The sequence below is a fragment of the Molothrus ater genome, chromosome Z (genome assembly GCF_012460135.2).
Source record: "Molothrus ater isolate BHLD 08-10-18 breed brown headed cowbird chromosome Z, BPBGC_Mater_1.1, whole genome shotgun sequence".
Lineage (NCBI taxonomy): Eukaryota > Metazoa > Chordata > Aves > Passeriformes > Icteridae > Molothrus > Molothrus ater.
In genome coordinates this window covers 5,306,839-5,326,804 of record NC_050511.2, presented here as the reverse complement: position 1 = coordinate 5,326,804, position 19,966 = coordinate 5,306,839, and positions in this window count along the sequence as shown.

Below are 19,966 nucleotides of genomic sequence, written 5' to 3'. Positions count from 1 at the left end.
CACCACAGAGACAAGTGTTTCTTATAAACAACAACAAAAAAAATAGCTAAACTGAGGTGGAAGAAAAACAACCCACCAGTTTAATAGTTCTGATACAATAATCTGTGAATCAGCTAACGTGGAAACTTAATTGTTGCTGAAGAGATTAAATAGGCTATGTCTGGTATAAAACACGTGGGGCCATATGCCATACTGCAAGGCTGCAGAACAAAGGAACGAGGCACAACATAATCCAGAACAAAGACCCCATCTGCAAGGGAAAACCATTAATGTGATATGTTTTTCTCATTCTCCTTTGAGGTCTTATTGCTGTGCTGTGTTAAATGTGAAGATCATCTAGGCTCTGTCTTCCTCCTCAAGATCTTCCACTTTGTCTGGCCTAGGTCCTATGGTAGCTCTTTTTGGTACTGCTCCCTACAATGGTACTGAAGGTTTATTTTCATTGGTTAGACAACGTGGCCCTCAAAGTTTTTCAGACTTCTTTGACTGTCCATTAAAACAATTATGTTTATTTTCACTTACCTGAATGAGTTCTGTAGTATTGATTTGACTTTGTCTTATCATCAGAATTGAACAAGACTTTCCAGAATCACAGAAAGCCTGAGGTTTGAAAGCATGTCTGGAGGTCACATAGACCAACCACCCTCCTTAAAGCCTGATCAAATAAAGCAAATTTCTCAGGACATTACCCAGCTGTTTTTTTAATATTTCCACCAAGGAAGACTCCACACTCTCTCTATAAACCTGGGGAATCTTCTCTAGTGCTTGATCAAAATAAACTACTTTTTTTTTAATTTTTTTCTTGTGTTTTAAGGAGATGTCTTGGGTTTGGTTTGGAGTTTGTTTTTTTTTTTTCGCTTTATGCCTGGTGACTCCTGTCCTTTTACTGGGTACCACTGGCAGGAGTCAGGCTTTGTCTTTTTTACACCCTGGCAACAGGTGTCTATTCACATAGACAAGATCACCCTGGAGCTGCTCAATCCTACTAGAGGATGCTCAGCTTTACTTGACTTCATGTCTTGAGGCTTCAGCTCTGCCACTCACAATAAACTTTATAAATGGTGTAGCATCTGACTGCAAACAAAACTATTTACAGGAAAATGCATCTGTTCATTCCTTTAAACCTATTTATTGCATTGATTCTAACTGCTTTAATTACTTAATCAAATATTGTATAGCCTCAAATCAAATGCCTCATGGACATCTAAGAGCACTGTACCAGCACTGTTGCATTTATTAATTTAACATATGCTCCTCTCAAATGAAAATGTCACATTAGTTAGATGGAATCTACTTTGCATAAAATAAGTAAAAATTAATCTCTACTAAATATATAGTTCTTCGGGTTTATTGTTTCCTCTTGAAAACACCAGCACTTTTGTCATTGCTTCTCCAAATTATCTCCAGCATTCCAAAATTTTGTGAATGTTGACATAGATATGTCAGAGATGGTCTCAGACAGATTTTTTTAGAGTTCTTTGGTATAAACTATCAAAAATGTTAATGAAAATAAATCAGACTTAATACCAGTGGTCCAACAGGCTTCAACCATTTCTTGCAGCTGAAATCATGTCAACTTATTCTATGAGTACATCTTTCACCTTGTCCAAATTCAGAAGTGAATTATGCACTTGAAGTGTTTACCCTTTTTTTGCGTTAGTATACTATTCACCATTAAATTGTTTTTTCCTGATTTCTAACCAGAAGTTCCAATATTCCAACCTAAGTCCATCAAAATGGAGCACCTTTTTCCCATCCCTGTGCAGACTGAGGAAGCTGAAGGCAGCAGTCTAATTCATAACACTCTCTGCATTCCTTCTACTTTGGCTTTCTGCTAAATGGGTAAAAATTTCCATGTTCTCTGTTGTTAACACTCCCTTTTTGCATTTCTTTGATTCATGAGTAATCTAGCTGCTGTCTCTGACAACTTGACAGCTTTTGAGGGGACAGGACTTAATGGAGCTTCACGGATTCTCCTTCCCACCCACACCTGCTCTCCCAGCACAAGTCCTCAAAGATTTTACAAGAGCAGTGTTCTAACTGCCATGCCACACATAACTCCCCAAACCAGAAACTTATTTCCAAAATCTCTTTCCATTATTTTCTTTTTGTACCTGGTCATTTTTTTCTTCTGAATAATAACTGAATAAGGAACATAAGGAAAGTAGCATTTTTATTTTGATAAACATTGCCAGTATTTATTTTCTTTTGTTAAATCACTCCTTCCTGACTGGTTAACACCCATGGATTTTAATGTTTTATCCAGATAAATCTTCTACCCTTCTACCAGTTTTTGGGTCCATAATTAACAACTTTAGATTAGGTTTATTTAGAGTTGAAACCCAGCAGCCATTCAAAGGTGCATTCTAAACTAACCTTCCCTTTGTCCAGATGAGTCTGCAAGGATATCCTTCATATACTCTACCCTTGCTCTGTGAAAAGAGCAGAAATTTCTATAACCAGAATTCTACCACCTCCTTCTCTGTTGTTGCTTGCTATCCCCTTTTCCATCTCCCTACTCCTCTCTCACCAGCTGCTTGACCTGCTAATGCAATTTTGCTGAATGTTCTGAACCATTATTTTCCAGGTCCTTTTTTGCTGGAAAAGTGGCTGTGATACCATCTACCAATTTGCTTAGAAACCTGGTTTCTTCAGTTCTGGAGCTACCCATTCAATCTAACAGTTTGATGCTTCTAGTCCATTTGCCTAATGGTCTTTTGTAGAAGTACTTGCACTCCTTTTATCTACAGGAGAAGGTAATAATAACAAAAACACATTTCCATGTCATATTGATCAATTATTGTTCATTATGTGCAGAGAAGGGCTCTTGCTAAAAGAAAGTGCTAAAAGCACTGGCTCTCCAAATGTCCTAAAATGTTTAAGAGCCATTAGGCCAACCAACTCAATTCCATCTCTTCACAAATGCTCAAGAAGCTCAAATATCACCAATATTCAATGAATAGTGAATCACAATATCTGCTGTACAGAAACCAGGTGCATTTTTTCATTTATGTTTTCATGGTCAAATTGTACAACTTCCACAGCAAATAAAGTACTAAAATAGCCTTTTTCTACCTGCCTGTAGTTTTCTAATTCAAAAAATCTGGTTTTATGGTCATCTTCTCCTTTAATTAAAAGTTTCTTATGCTTTTTTTTATTAAATTGGAAGAAGATATTACCACAGCTGAAAAGAAAAAAAAAAACAACAAAATAACACACAAACAAACAAAAAACCCCAAACCCACAACAAATCCCCCCAAAAACCAACAAAAAGCAAACAAACAAACAGACAAAGCAACTAAAACCCTAAAACCAAAAGCAAAAACAAAACAAAACAAAAATAAAAATACCCAACAACGACAAGGTGGGGAGGGGGAGAAGATCGGGAGTGCAGAACCCCAGAGAACAAAAAGCACAGGTAGCTGAAGAGTTAGATATTTTCCTATTGTTTTAAAGCCAGGTTTGCTGCACACTTAAATACACGTTTATCTCATACATCCAAGTCCTCATAAAGCTGAGATTACTATGTTATGTGAGTATACACACCACCACCACCACCACCACCCCCACACACATACCTCTCTTGATATTTCCTTACTGAACCAGTATTGATTTCTTTCCTAGACCTCATTTCATATTGTGCCCTGAAAATTAAATGATCTATTTAGTTTCAATATGGCCCAGGATTCTAATTGGATTTTGAGGCAGTAATTTATGTAATATTAATGGATACTTTCAGAAAACCGCTAATTAACAGCTGACCTTTATTTTTTCCTAAGAAGAAAGAAAGCAAGAAAGAAAGAAAGAAGAAAGAGAGAGACAGAAAAAAAGAAACAAAAACCAAAACATTAAAAAAGCAAGTAGTCTGAATTTAATTAGTAAAAGCCAGCACACATCAGGGACATTTGGGGGACCATCAAAATACATTATGTATTTGATCACCTTATGCCTATAAAAATGGCTAAATAATTTTAATGCAATTCAATAAAATGTGTTTTCAATGAGAGGGTTCAGCTCTGGGTGATAGATTAAAAGCTTCATATAACCCAGAGATTTTATAAGCTACTGGCAAACAAATTCAAAGTAAAAGATTATATTTTCTTTGCTTCTTTTATGTAGCAAGATTCCTTCATTTTCTGGGGTTTTTTCCTTTTATTTTTTTATTTTCTAATATATATTAATAAATATATTCAGAATAATTTAAATGCTTTATGAAGAGAAAAAGAGGAAGATTCAGAGCTATCACCTCATCATTAAAAGACAAAATTCACTTGCTTGTTCAGAAGCTGTTTTCCTTCTTATTGCCATGTAACTCCCTAAAAATCGAGGATTTAGGAAAATGTACCCTGGGAAACCCAGAATACTGAACATCACAGTGAATTGACACTTTCACTGTGGTCTTAAGAATTAAACATTGTAGCATTTTGAGAGACTTTCTTTTAGAAATACATTATTTGTATCAACAGTTATGGATCTATTGTACAAAATATTATGATGTGTAAAACTGAGAATGGCTGTAACAAATATATACTTAATTCTCCATTCATCACTGCATTGTATTGCCTTTACAATTGTGTTCTTTTGTGTATTTCGTGATATTTTACTGTCTTCTACTTTAATGTAAGTAGCTAAATGAAAAAGAAGATGAGTAATCAGGACCATAAATAAAAAATCCACATATATTCTACATCAAGGTATATATCAGCTTTAGGTCTGATCTGGTTCACATTAGTCCAAATGACTGACATGTGAGTATCTTCTAACAAAAGCTAAGCCTCTTCAAAACTGTTTAAAAATCATTTAAAAATGAATTAATAAGTTTTTAAAAAGAAAAATCCCTGTTGTGGGTAAACCAGTCCAGTGGAGTTCTTAAGTGTGAATACAAAATTGGATTTAGGGACTTCAAAGCTGAGCATTGCAATAGGCAATTATTTTTCAGTCCTTTACTCTTATCATAGGATCCATGATCTCCAATTAGGCAGTGGGGTGTCTGATGACTTACACAGAAAATAAGAAAAAAATAATCATCCTTTAGCATGAGATTCAAGAAGACTACAAAACAGGTATTTTCATGAGAGACACACAATAGTTTTTGGAATCCAATAGCACTTAGATATGAGGTCTGAACAATTTATTTCTGTCATTATGGGAACAATAACAGGCAGGATTACCTGAGGAACTAAGATGTCAGGACTGCAGACACACATTTAGTACCCTAAACTTTGTTTACTGAAATTTAGGTGTATATATGCCATATTTTCAAAGAAAATAAGCAATTTCTGGTATTTCTTTGGTTTCAATCCTGGAACCTTATGATTAATTGGGACCTGACTTGAACAGTCTGTGAAAGAGTTGAAGACTCACAGAAAGAGGAACTGTCCCAATTTCTATCATCTGTATCAAAAATCCCCTGCATGAGTCAAAGTATGTCAGAGGCATCTTATAGAGGACTGACCTTTAAAGTCTATGGTGACTCTTCTTTTGTACTCAGTAGGCACCACAGGTGACCCTCAGGGACAGGGAAGCAGGGACATACAGCACAGTAAATCGAGTGTGTGCAGACATAACAGAAATTTTTGTCTGGGAAAGAATCCCACACTTTTAAACTGAAGTTTTTTTTCAGAATTATCCAAATTTTTTCTTGTCTATCAATTCATCTTTCCATAATGTTAGTTTTTCCATGACATTGCTTGTTTATTGATAGCAAGTCATGTTAGACCTATAGAAATAATTTAACAAAGATTTTTTTTAATATTTAAAGAATAATTTGACTCTGTAATGTCACATATGTGTGTGTATATATTTTGTTGTTGTTGTTGTTGTTATGTACTTTGCTCCACCAGTAATAAAGTCCAGCTTACAGTAATCAGATCTGTTTACAAAACATCCTGGAGCCTGAGAAAAGATTCATCCCTTTCTATAAGAGCAACTAATCAGGGAATGGATTCTTTAAATCTTTCTAACCACCCAAGTATAGTTTTATTTTCCTTTCAACCACAGATGTGCTTGAAAGCATCAGCTGCTATGTCCCCAAAAGTTTATTTCTGCTGTCTGAGTGTATGAAACACAGCAATCAATGGTATCAAAACTTATTTTTTCAATTAAATGTAAGATGAGTGGAAAACAGATGAATGGAAGAGTCAGGTTATTTGATCAATGCCAGCCTGCAGATCAGTGGTGAAGCTGGGAACTAGAGTTGTGTTTCACAGTTGCTGGCTAATGTCCTCCTGATCGTTATTTAGCACCACCTTCCCTAGCAAGAAACTATAGATTGGACTTACAAATTCTCATCAAGCTGTTAAGACAAGATTTTTTTTCCTCAAAGGTTCTTCGGTGACTAGCCAAATTTACATTTAAATGACTGAAGCCAGCCTGTTTACTTTCACTGTTTCCATTAAAGATGGATGAGGGTTTGCTTTCGGGAAGCAGCTCCCAGGTAGGCTTGCATTTTTCCTTAACTTCTTCCATCCCTTCTTTGAAGTTTAGCGCTGAGAGGAGTGACTTGAATTCCTCTGCTCTGTATTGTAGCCGGGTGCTTTTACATTTTCTTAACATCTCTTTGTTTACGGGCCAGACACTGCTCAGGGAGCAGAAACCAGGTTCAGAACCCTCCCTGCCAGAGCATCAGAAATGTCACTTGAGGAACAGAGCAACACGATTATCGTCATTATTCTTCACTCCTCTAAGGACTGTTTCCAGGTCGTAGACACCTATTGTGGATGCTTTGGGAATAATGAAAACCATTAACAGATTGTTAATGTGACTTGGTAACAGACCAAGCAGAGACTTATAAAACAATAAAGCTTTACAATCAATCTGATGTGTAACTAGGCACTGATGGGAGCAGGTATAACATCAGTTAGGGATGAATTTTAACTCTTCTTAGCACCCTGGTGATACTGAGATACTGAAAACTATCTCGGTCAGATGCATAGCAGTTTGGAGGTTCATAACCTTCGGGGAGTTTTTGTCAAGCGATCAGCTGAACCTGATGCAGCACCAAGTAAATGAGCCAACAGGCATCCCCTGAAACTGGGCGAGGAGTGTTTGTATCCCTCCAGGCAGCAGAACTGAGAGAAGGGTTATTGGGGTTTGTTTTTGTTGGTGTTCAGGCTTGGTTCTTGCTGAGTTGTTGTTCTATTGGAGTTTTTTTTATTCTTTGTTTCTTAAAGTTAAAAGACTAAGACAGAGCTGCCGTGCCATGACTGTGTGCAACTGTGGGCTGTGGAAATGCTCAGTAAAAGAAATCAGAAAAATCAAATTAGAAATTTATTTTAAAAATCAGATTTGCTTCACTCGTTCACTGATCTGTTCTGCTGTCTTGGCAAATCACATTGCCTGTTTGGGACTGAGTTTCCTCTCCTCACCTGTGTCTGTTTTGACCTTCTTATATTTCATAAGAATTCTCTGCTTTCTTTCTTTTTCTTTCTTTCTTTCTTTCTTTCTTTCTTTCTTTCTTTCTTTCTTTCTTTCTTTCTTTCTTTCTTTCTTTCTTTCTTTCTTTCTTTCTTTCTTTCTTTCTTTCTTTCTTTCTTTCTTTCTTTCTTTCTTTTCTTTCTTTCTTTCTTTCTTTCTTTCTTTCTTTCTTTCTTTCTTTCTTTCTTTCTTTCTTTCTTTCTTTTTCTTTCTTTCTTTCTTTCTTTCTTTCTTTCTTTCTTTCTTTCTTTCTTTCTTTCTTTCTTTCTTTCTTTCTTTCTTTCTTTCTTTCTTTCTTTCTTTCTTTCTTTCTTTCTTTCTTTCTTCCTTCCTTCCTTCCTTCCTTCCTTCCTTCCTTCCTTCCTTCCTTCCTTCCTTCCTTCCTTCCTTCCTTCCTTCCTTCCTTCCTTCCTTCCTTCCTTCCTTCCTTCCTTCCTTCCTTCCTTCCTTCCTTCCTTCCTTCCTTCCTTCCTTCCTTCCTTCCTTCCTTCCTTCCTTCCTTCCTTCCTTCCTTCCTTCCTTCCTTCCTTCCTTCCTTCCTTCCTTCCTTCCTTCCTTCCTTCCTTCCTTCCTTCCTTCCTTCCTTCCTTCCTTCCTTCCTTCCTTCCTTCCTTCCTTCCTTCCTTCCTTCCTTCCTTCCTTCCTTCCTTCCTTCCTTCCTTCCTTCCTTCCTTCCTTCCTTCCTTCCTTCCTTCCTTCCTTCCTTCCTTCCTTCCTTCCTTCCTTCCTTCCTTCCTTCCTTCCTTCCTCTTCCTTCCTTCCTTTCTTTTCTTTCTCTTTTTCTTTCTTTCTCTCTTTCTTTCTCTTCCTTCCTCCCTTCCTTGTATTGCCCTTCGCTTTACAATGCTGACATTTTCTATATTGATGTGTGTTTTTGGCATTCTACATTTCTGGATCTTCAGGCTGAACTATCTTTACAGTCTGGAGGAGCACAGCACTGACTATGCTAATACAGGAGCTAAGGTTTAGAGCATCATAGCGGGTGATAACAAGATATTTACAGCCCAAGCAGACTCAGATTGAGCTGTGCACTCTGTCATTTTCATTTTATGAGCTTGCTCCATAAAACTGTTCCCATATGGTTAAAGTTAGGGATAAACAAACAGGTTCTGATCAAATAAGAAACCACTCAAATCTTTGCCCAAGGTTCATAATGAACTTTTTTTTTTTTTTAATCTCCGAAAATATTGCTTATGCAAATTTCAAAATCTTCTCTTGTTTTTGTCTGCTGGATCTTTATTTCTTAATTTAACCTGAGACTTATAAGCAGACGGAAATGCTGTTTTATATTAGTTCTGCTTTAATCGAAAGAAGTACAGGTGGCAGTTTTACAAGCTGCTGTTGTGCAAAGCCAGGAAAGGTTAAATGAAGCCCCTAACCAGAGTCCAATACACCCAATTTACAGGGCTGATTTCTAAGGAAAAAAAAAAAGTACTTAAAGCAAGCCCCACAGAATATCTTCTTTTTCATGGGGACCTGAGATACAGGCACCCCAAACTGTTGATGTCAGTTAAATCCTCCTGCTCTGCCATTTGAATTTGCCTATGTGCAAATATTGCACATTCATCTTGAGGCTCTGTTTATATTTCTGTACCACTATGGTGTGCTTGCAGTCCTAGACCAGTGGCTAACAGCAGTCATAGTCCTTCTGCTGTGCAAAGGAGGAGGAAAGATGGTAAGATTTCCTTTTTTCAGCTTACACAGCTCAGTCACCATTCACATAGGCAAAGTATTTTGCCTGTTCATGGGAAAAAAAGGCTGATCCCTGGGTATAAGAAAGCTAAGATGGGAAGAAGGGAAGAGACATCAGTTTTAGAATGACTGTTCTTGCTGGGAAAACATAAGCTTTTGGGGCACAGACATATTTTTGTTCAAAGAAAATCTGTATTTGATAGTTTCTCTATTTCTCACTTACTTTGCTTATATATTGCTATGTGATAGCATTCAAATCACCAGATCTAAGCATAAAACCAAATGTAGTCTAACTTGTCTCATGTCACAGTACAATAAGCCTGGGGTGTCTCATTTTAAGCTCTGAGTTCTAGGAAAAATGTATCTACCTAAAAAAACCCATTCTGACTTGACATTCCTGCAGCCTAACATCTTTGAGGCGAAAAGAAGGAAGTCAGAGAAACTTTCTTGTAAATGAATTTGGGCTATTGTCATCAAATAGGACACTGCAGTGTTAGAAATGAATACATAAGAGGTTTGACTAGTGTCTTTGGATAGTATACAAACAACAGCACTCCTGGGTGCCTGTCAGAAATAAACTTCTGAATCTCTTGAGATTTGTGCATCCATAATCACCCATTTAGCTTCTGCCTGCTGTAGCAGAGATACTGGACAAAAAGCACCTGCAGTGCTGCCAAATGTTCCTACTTCATAAAAAGAGAACTACTGTATTTTCTGTGGAAGACTGGTAGGGTGAGATAAATAAATACAGAGCCCACATCATGCCTCAGTCCAGGAAGTGGAGTGTTAAGGCTCTGCAATTAGGGCTTTAAGAGCTGCTGAAACCTTGGCTAAGATGAAAGAAAGTCACTTTTCTCTGACCAGGCTTTTAATCTTCCTTGATGATCCATTTCTGCCTGCCATGAAGAAGGTGCTTGTTTGAGAGGCATTATGTGGGTGCAGTTGGAAGGTGACAAGGAGAGGTCACAGAGCTGCTCAGTCCTTGGCCAGCTCCGCCCAGATGACATAAAGCTCTCAAAGATTTTATAAGCAAGGATGAGAAGCAATGTGGTGCATTTCTGCTTGTGGGAATTGCACATCAGTTAAGGGCCTTGGTTGCCAGATGGACAAAGGGGTTCATCCCAAAAGAAAAAACAAACAAACAAAAAACCAACCAACCAAACAAAACCCCAAACCAAACAAAAAAAAAAAAAATCAACAAAATGGAACAAAACAAAATAAACAAATTTTAAAAAGAGGCAAAAATACTAAAATAAATACCAATTCCAAATTCCCCTTAGCAGGAATTTAGCATAGTAGCCCTCTGAGCCATAATACAAGCACTTGAGCATGCAGGTCATAGAATGATAGGTTTGGGTTGCAAAAGACTTTAAAGGCCATTTATACTAACTTGTCCACTGCAATGAACTTGGGACATTTTCAACCAGGTCAGGCTCCTCAGACCCCATGCTCAATCTAATCTTGAATGTTTCCAGGGATGGAGGATGTGGGCAATTTGTGCTTGTGTTTTACCATGCTCACTGTAAAAAAAAATATTTTATTTAATCTAAACCAACCCCCTTTTAGTTTAAAGCACAAGCCATTCCCCCTTAATCACTACTAGTTCTTGTCAAAAGTCCCTCTCCAGCTCTCTTGGAGTGCCCTTAGATACTGCAAGGTCCTCCAAGGTCTGTACAGAGCCTTCTCTTCCCCAGGATGATCAATCCTGGTTCTTTCAGCCTTTCCTTTGGACTTTCCCCAATGGGTCCAAGCCTTTCCTGTGCTGAAGGCCCCAGAGCTGAATCCAGGTGGGGTCCAGTGATGGACAAAGCTGGTGCCTTGGCTTGTAATGAAGGCTTTGCTCTCAGAATGTCTGGGGTAGCCTTATCTCAAAACCTAACCTGCTCTACTGAGTGCAATTGCATGGTCTGTGGGACAATTCTGGTGTTGTTCTAGCAGTTAATCAAAGTTATCATCAAATTTAAGAGTTTGTTTCTTTTCTCCCCACTTCCTGCGTCCATGCCCCTGCTCTCCCAAATCCTTCTGTAGTATTAAATCAAAACAAGGAGAACATGAATCCCTAGGATAATGTGAGTGAAAATGCATATAGACCAATTACAATATTGCAGGAAGAACATTTTTTTTTAGACTCCTACTGGTATGATACTGTTACTTCTCTTGAGCTGTCTGGTACATGTCTTATGAGCCAATTTAATTACCTAAACAAGTATTAATTACCTGATATTTTATGTTTATTTTTTTTTTTTTTAGGTCTTATTTTGATCACCTTGTTTTCTGCTGAGTTGGTGAGTTGGATTGTATCCTATGAACCGGTGCTGGAACTGGAAACAGGATAAGGCTGCACATCTGGGGAAGTGAAGGCAGGGAAGAGAAAGGGAGGCATCCCTCTTGGTAGCAGCAAGATACTTGGGTGGGCAGAGCCAGCTTGGTTACAAGGATGCTTTACTTTCACATTAAGTTAGTAAGATTGCAAGGGGAAACAAAACCCTATAGATTTCCTTCTCCCAGAGCCATCCTGGTGCACCTAAACCCCTGTGCTATCACATGAAAAGGAGCAAGGACACAGCCAGAGTGCCCTGGCAGACACAGGGGAGCAGAAGCTGACTCTCAGTGGCCATTGAAGGTGCTGAGACTCCTTCAAGGTGTGAGGTCTGACATTACTGTAGGTGGAAATTGTTCCCAAACAACTTTGTGTAAGGGTTGGTATTCTTGGACAAAAGTTGCGTGGAAATAGACAAATGTTAAAACCATCCTGATTACTTCATATCTCAGTAGATGTTCCATTAGGCTTTCATTGAGTTAATTGATTCTCCGAATTGTTTTAGTCCTTAAATAGTTACAGAGTAGAGTACAAAGCCTCTTTTTTTGTTGGTTGTTTTTCAAGATGTGAGGTGACAATTTTAGTCTTAATTCTTCTATCGTCTTCTTCCTTCAAATCCAAGTATGGAGAACACTTGAACCCTTTGTGATGCCAGAAAAGATCTGTTTGCCCTGCAGGCCAGAGAGCTGGTGGAAGGATTACATCTCATGCAACTCAGTCTCTCCCAACTGTTGCCCTGGGAGAGCTGCAGATTTGTCTTTCACTTGACCCAGAGCCATGTGCCATCTGGCTGCTTGTATTTTACTCATGACACATTCCCTCTTACAATCTCTTTTCCCCCTTTGGAGAATTAGGTTTGCTACTGGAAAGTGGGGATAAAGCATTTCGACCACAGTAGGGCATGCACTAAAAATTATGAGGAGACTTATGGAGCAGTTCAGAGTGGATGACTCTCTCATATGACCTGTCATAAAGTTCAGCTGTAATATTTTTCATGAAGTTTAGCTTTCACCCTTATCCTCACCCAAATTACACTGGACCTTATCTTTTTATTTTTCTTTTTCTTTTTTTTCCCCTTTCTTTTTTTGCTGATCTGAAATCTGTAGTGGACGCCAGCAGGCAATTTGTTTCTATGCCAAAAGGAGGATTTTGGCTAAAGCTGTGATGTAATTGCTACTGTAATTGACCTCATGCGGGAAAGCCAAGAAACCTGTCCCACAAAAGCATCTGTAGCTTCTGTGCTCCAGGTTTCTGTTTTCAAGCCTGACTTGATGTGCAGTTGGCTCTCAGGATGTAGATGAAATACCCTTCTGCCCTTGTTTCCTCCCAAAAAAAAAAAAAAAAGAGTAGCAGCACTGCTATAGCAGTGCATAAAGCAATCAGTCTTTTATAAAAAACCATGAATGTAGCAAGTTATAATTATGGAACTCAGAGGCAGAACAAGAGCTCAGATTAACTTTAGTCTACTCTGGAGACTTTTAATTATGAACACCATGGGGAAATATGGAGTAACATGAAAAAAAAATCCCTAAGTCTAAAATGGACATGTAAGGATATTAATAAGAGAATTTACAATGCAGAAGAGATGAGATGTAGAATAGTATTGCCATCTGCAGTCATTAAAGTACGGATTTGTTCTTGCTTGCTTTTGCTGTTAGCCTGAGTGATCACAGGAATATTTGCTTCTCAGTTAAGTAAACTAGCTAATTGCCATACTAAAATGTCTGTTTCTCTGAAAAGGACAATTGGAAAGAACTCCTTCTTGAGGGAGAGCAGGAAATTGGTAACTCACACTCTTTTAAATTCCTATAAATTTAAATTCTCCAAAGTCTGAAAACAAAAATTTTCACCACCCTGATATGTAGCAAGGATTTGGATGCTTGTGCAATTAAAATGTCACTAACACAGTAAAGATGCTATTCCTGCTTTGCTATCCATTTTTGCTGTCTTGTCAGGAAAGCAATTTATCCTCTACAATTATGAATTTGAACATTAAACCAAGAAAACTTAGTCCAAAAGGGTTTTTTTGTTCTTTTCCTCTCTGATGGCACTGGTGAATAATGATTTCCAAGAGTGAGCCTTGTAAACTTAGAAGTGCACTGGAGGACAAAAAACCCACCATAAGATAAAATTGTTGTTGTTGTTGTTGTTATTATTATTATTATTGTTGTTGTTGTTGTTGTTGTTATTATTAATTATTATTATTATTATAAACCTCACGGATTTTGAACCAAAAATATCAGGAGACTAGTTAAATGATGATACAATTTTCTCAGTTCAGATGGAAATAGATAAGAAAATCTTACTGCCATTCAAATTTGTTTTAGACAACATATGTCTGACATATCTCTCTATGCAACACTTATAGGTTTTTTATTTTCTTAATACTTTTCTTACTTTTGTATGTCTGAAATTCTGGGGTTTAGTTGTTGTTGCCTTTTTTGTTTTGTTTTATTTTAGGTTTTGTGTTTGGTTAGTTTGGTTTTGTTTCTTTTTCTTTCTCTTTTCTTTTATTTTGTTTCCCTGAGTCTAAAAAGGACTTCAGCCCTGTCTTCAACAACAAAATTATTGGGTGAAGTCTGATTTGTTAATAATTGACCTCTCATAGTCACTGAAGTCTTCATGCACCTGCATGAGATGCTTTTGTTAGAAAAAATTAAGTATCTTTTGGCAAATCTGAGAGCAATTTACAATAAGGTTTTAGGTTTTCATAAATCACCTCTCTAAATAACTTTCTATTCCTGATTATAGAAACTCACCAAGGTCTTCAGGGATGAAAAATGACTTGTAAGAATATATTTCACTACTTATTTTGTCCAAGCCTAAATCAGCACTAATAAAATAATAATCCTGTGATTATTATGGTGTTGTTAGCATTATGTCTCCATTGTTCATATTTACAAAAAAAAAAAAATCAAACTTTTTTCCATTGATAAAGCCTTGATTTTAATTTTCTCACAGAAATTGGAAGTGGTAAGATTATCCAAAGGACATCTTCTTCATGGATCAATTCTGCAATTGGACTGAGTGTCCACACTATCTAGTTTATGTCTGAGTTTACATTTGTGTAACAGCCTCTGGCCTGGCAAGGATGAAAGCTCTAGTGCCTTTCTAGGCAACTCATTCCAGTGTATCTTTGCTAGACCTCAAAGATTTTAAACTTAATTCTACACTGTTTCATATCCTAGTGTTGTTTCTCTTGTGCACATAAATATTTTAGCCACTTTGACAAAAATGAAAGGGTAGAAGAGATGCAAATTCGCAGAAGCTGCAGCCTGATGAAAAGTATTTTTGTTTTATATTGAATAATGCCACTGGCTAGGTCATCTGTGAACATCTGTGATCCATCGATCTACCCACATAAATATCAATGCTTTGAGATAAAAGTCTAAGTCAATAAACTTTATGGCTGTGGCAAACTCATTACGCTGTGCGTGTTATTCTGTCACAAGGAGCCATGAAAACAATGCTGAAAAATTAAGAGCTGGGCTCGAGTGTGAGATTTAATCCTGAAGTCCACTATAAAACAAATGGGTTTTGAGGGTAGTTCCAGTTAAGATACCAGCTATTGTCTGAATGTTATCTTTAATTAATTAAAAAAGAGGAGAAACAGAGTATTCTTCAAGTTTCACCTTGGATTAATATGAATTTCTAATGCCCAAAAGTGGGGCTCCTAAATCCTTCGTAGAATAACAAACCAGGGATTGAGGAAAGCATAAAGATACAGATGACATGGGAAAAGGGCATTTCAGAACTTCTCTGGAACTAACTGCACAGGCTTAGTTGAATTGAAGGTTGTCCCTTCTTGTGGGAGGAATTTGTTCCAGGCTAAGTGGAGGTTTTCTTTCCAAATTTTCTCTGATTTTCTCATTTTCTAACAGCACCAAGTTAGAAGCCTTAAAGCCTATATCTAAAACAAAACCAGAAAACAAACAAAAAGAAAAAAAGGGAAAAATAAATAGAAAGAAAAGAACATCACCATCATCACAACTGAACAACATTCAACAGGGCAAATTATAAAAAAGTCATTTTCCATTATTTTTTACTCACCAAGAAAATGGAGAAGGTCAGTAAGAATGGACTGACTACCTTATTGAGTCTCCTTCTCCAACTATTAATATCGATTATGAAACAAAGCACAATACTTGTTTTTTAAAGACCTTTCCTGACTTTCTCAACTACTGGAAGTGCCAGAAATGGGGTATATGGGGTCTATGAATATGGGGTCTACATGAGAGTTGGGGCTACTGCACACAGAGTTTCATGTGGGCCATAAGCACGTACTTATCGTACGTGTTGTTTCTAACATGTAGGAGTTTCGAAGTCATAAAGTTAGGTTTTTTTCGGTTTAAATTATGTTACAAGGCGAATTTCACCTGCATTTCACATGATTTAGGCACTCCACATTAGTGACAGATATTTCTTCATTGTCGTTGGTCAGGAGGGTGAAGTCACCTCGTGCTCAGAGGCATTGATGGACAGTCCCTGAGGAGAGCAGCTGCCAGCCAGAGGCAGTGCTTGGGGAGAATGGTGAAATTGGATTACACCAGGACAGGTATAAGTAAAATAATTCATCCTGGTTCAAAGTTAGTACAGCAAAAGGCCAATCTGATGTGACACGCTTAAAGCTGATTGCTTAAGATCTACTTCAGGAGGGTTTGGATCTCTTAACTGGCTAAAACAGATTGTGACCTTATGATGGTGGGGGAAAAAAATATCTGACATTAGTCTGGTTGAAACTGCCATATAGATGAGCATCTGTAGCAGAAAGTACATTTCAGTAAAAATCCAGCTGAGAATTTTCATATGAGAAAAAGGTTAAGGGGTTTATTTATTTGATTTTCTTCATAGAACAATTTTAACTTGTTCAAGCTACAAAATAATATCCCACACATACTTTACCCATTTATAGACGGTTTTGCAAAGCCTCATTCTAAAATCAACATAAACACTGTGCTTTAAACACAGTTCCAAAAAAAATTAGAATTTAAATTCAAAAACCTAAAGATATTTCTGCATGCAACAGCTAATATCTTTGGGTGAAATTGTACTCTAAGTGTTTATGATCATATGCCAATTTGCTCATACATTCATCTACTCCTCATCTACTAAGAATCTTAAAACAAATGAAGTGCAGATATTGTGGAACTATTGCACCACATTTGGATAAGGTGTTGGAAGATGTTGAGTTATGAATAGAATAAGAATAAAGAAACTGAGTAATCTCCAATGACCATTACAGTCCTAAGAAGTTCAGACTGGAAGTGAGACACAGCCAATCCTCAGAAATGTAAACCAATGTGGTAGAAGAAGTCAAGGTAGTGAAATTTAAGATGGGCAAGAAACAGTTCAATTTTCTCGTTGTTGGAAAACCAGCATCCTTTGCAAAACTATTAAGAAAAAAAATCTTATTTCAAAATATTGTCGATTATTGACTTAATGTGGTGGTTTGACAGGAAATGTGTTTTTTGGGATGCTGTGTTTTTGGCCAATAGATATTCAGACTTTAATATTGGCATTTAACCTGGCCATTGGGACATGGACACGCCTCTGAGAACACGGGGTTAAAAGCAGAGCTCTCCCCTGGGAGGCTCTCTTGGGTTTCCGGCGGGAAAGAGTTCGGGTCTCTCCCCCGGCCCAGCTGCTGGCTGGGCAGGGGGAGGGGAAAGCCATGTGGCCGAGAGAGGTAGGCCTGAGCCCGGGGGTGGAAGGGTGGAAGAGAGGAAGAGAGAGAGAGACACCGGGAGCCATCGGGCAGCCCCCCCTGAGAGACACAGAGAGAGAGAAAGAGAGCCGCTGCCTGGGACTGTAACCTTGAAACTGGATAAACATGGGCCTGCTCCGGCAGCACGGCTGGGACGGAGAAGAACGGGGGGTGCAGCCGGCTGCTTGTAGGAGCTTTTAACCCCTTTTTGGAGAATGAGAACTTTACAGATCATTGACCTTTCCTAGAAGATAGAGTGGAAGATGAGGAAGGAAATGGGCCAGTGTGAGAGAGGCCTGGGCGAGTGAGAGATAGTAGAAGAATAGAGAAGAATCCTAGTGAGAAGAGATGATGGAGTAGCTTTTGCTAGACTCTTTTTGTATAGCCATGGACAGAACCATGTTCCTTGTGATACAGAGACTGCATCCAGGGGGAGGCAATGGCCACAGAACCAAGAGGGCTCAGTGTTGATGCCCCTCGGCCCCAGGGGGTGAAAAATATGAGAGGGACAGGTGTCCCAAAGGAGAGATTGTGGGGACAGGTGTCCCAAAGGAGAGACTGTGCCTTTTTTGGATCGGGACAGAGCATCCTTAAAAGACAACCCTAGAAGCAGTTCTGGTCCGTGTTCAGTGGTGAGACCACTGGACATGAAAAGGAAGAGGTCACGACGGCAGATGTACTCCGGGCGGTGCCACGAGTGACACAGAAACACACGAGGCTTCAGCTGTGTTTCCAGGGGAAGCCCATGGTACAAGAAGGACTCCTCTCCTCTTGATGAACTGAGGATTGATTGTCTAAAAGGTGGTGCTGGACCGAGAGTTGGTGATTTGAAGAACAAATATATTGGGTTAGAAATTTGGTGGGGGGAGGAGGAAATGCATTTGTGAGGTTTTCATTTTCCCTGTGTGTGTGTTCCTTTTTATCTGTAGTTGTAGAGTAGTTAATAAAGTTCTGGTTCTTTTTCCCTAAGTAGGAGCCTGCTTTGCTTATTCCTAGTCACATCTCACAGCAGAAACCAGGGAGAAGGTATCTTCATGGGGGCACTGGCATTGTGCCAGTGTCAAACCATGACACTTAATTAATTAGGAAATTTCATTTTTTATAATTTTGTGTTTTTTACATGAGCTGACTTTCTTTTCTTCTTCCATTTGTGTAGTTTGCACTGTACACAATATGAATTTCTACTCTACAACTCTCTGAGAATTTGATAATGAGAAATTTCTGGTAAAATGACCTCCTGTAGTGTCTTTTTGAGATGCCTTAAAAAGGTCTTTAAGGTGTTTTCTATGTTAATGGGACTCTAGAAAGTGCTCTAGGACAGGACTATCCTTAGACGAAAAGACCCTGACCTAATTATGTACACACACACACACACATATGTGTGTTTTTCTCCTATTAATTGATTGTGTACTACTGAGAGTTCTTCAGGTACTCTGAACCACTGGAGAATAGGGATTGAGAGATGTCATTCTCTTCCCATTCCTGCTGGAGAATAGGGATTGAGAGATGTCGTTCCCTTCCCTTTCCTGCTTGGTTGCACTAAGTTCTGGGCAGGGACTTTTTCCATCACCCAACAGGTCTGCTGCAGAGGCCAGTAGGAGTTATAAACAAGTCACAATCCCAGCAGCACATAGTGAAAACATATTTAAATATATATGTTTATTCATTAGCCTCAATAGCATCTAAGGGCTTTTTCAAGTGCTTTATCAAAGAGTGACGGCCCAAAACATGAAAAAGATGAAGGTTTTCATGTTCTTAGCCTGTTAGCAGATATTAAAATCTGGATTTTGGGGTTGCTGAAGGAATAAAAATGACAAAGTGGGTGGCTGCATACACTCCCAGGGGAGTTCTTTTAATTTTTTTTTCCCTCTTGTACCATGCAAGAAAGATGCTGAAGGATTGGATTAACAGGACCTGCATGCCAAACTCCTGTAAAGAGGCTTTTAATTACAGATTAAAACAAAAACAAAAACAAAAATCAAAACAAACAAAATCCCCAAAACAAAAACAAACAGACAAAAAGGACTCCACAAAACAAAGAACCCAAACAAATCAAACCGTTTAGAATGTACAGAGGCAAACTCAGGTATGAGCAAAGGAGCCATCTGTGCCAGGTCACAAGTCTGTGAGGTGTGAGTGCTCTGTGCCTGACAGGATCCATTAATGCAGCATGACAAGGGACACTCCCATGGCATTACACACCACAGCCCTGGAACACCAGGCAGACCTGCAACAAAAAAGTGTTTCGAGAGCACAGAGACAAACGTGTGCAGCATCCACTCAGCGCCCATTGCCTGCTTCCAGAACACCACACTTCTGACTGGGGTTTGTAAAAGATCGGCTTCAGAATCAAATAACAATATCTGATGAGATTTTTTTTTTTTTTCACCTGAGCTCAGAGGGAATGAGTGTTCATAACCCTGCACAGATACAAGAAAAAAAATCAACTTAAATTCATTCCACTAAGAAAGTTTTCTTGCTTTATTTTTGAAATTGCTGTTTTTATTTTGTTTGTATGTTTGGGATTTTCTTTAATTTTGTTTTGTGCTATTTTGCATTTGTTTTCCAAAAAAACCCTAACATATCTGTCATGTTGTTAATAAAAGGCTGAGTGAAGCCGTCAGTGATGTTACCTCTGCTCTGTGATGAATGGTAACAAACTGCAGCATCTCAACTCTGTGTTTGATCTCTAACCACAGAGGCCAGATGGTAACATTTTCCTGCTAGAAAAAAATGAGGATTTCTGAAAAATCTGAGCAGTTATGAATTTTGATGTTCTTCTCTTATCTGCATATTTCTTGTGGAAGAATGAAATATCCATTTTATGAAAAGGG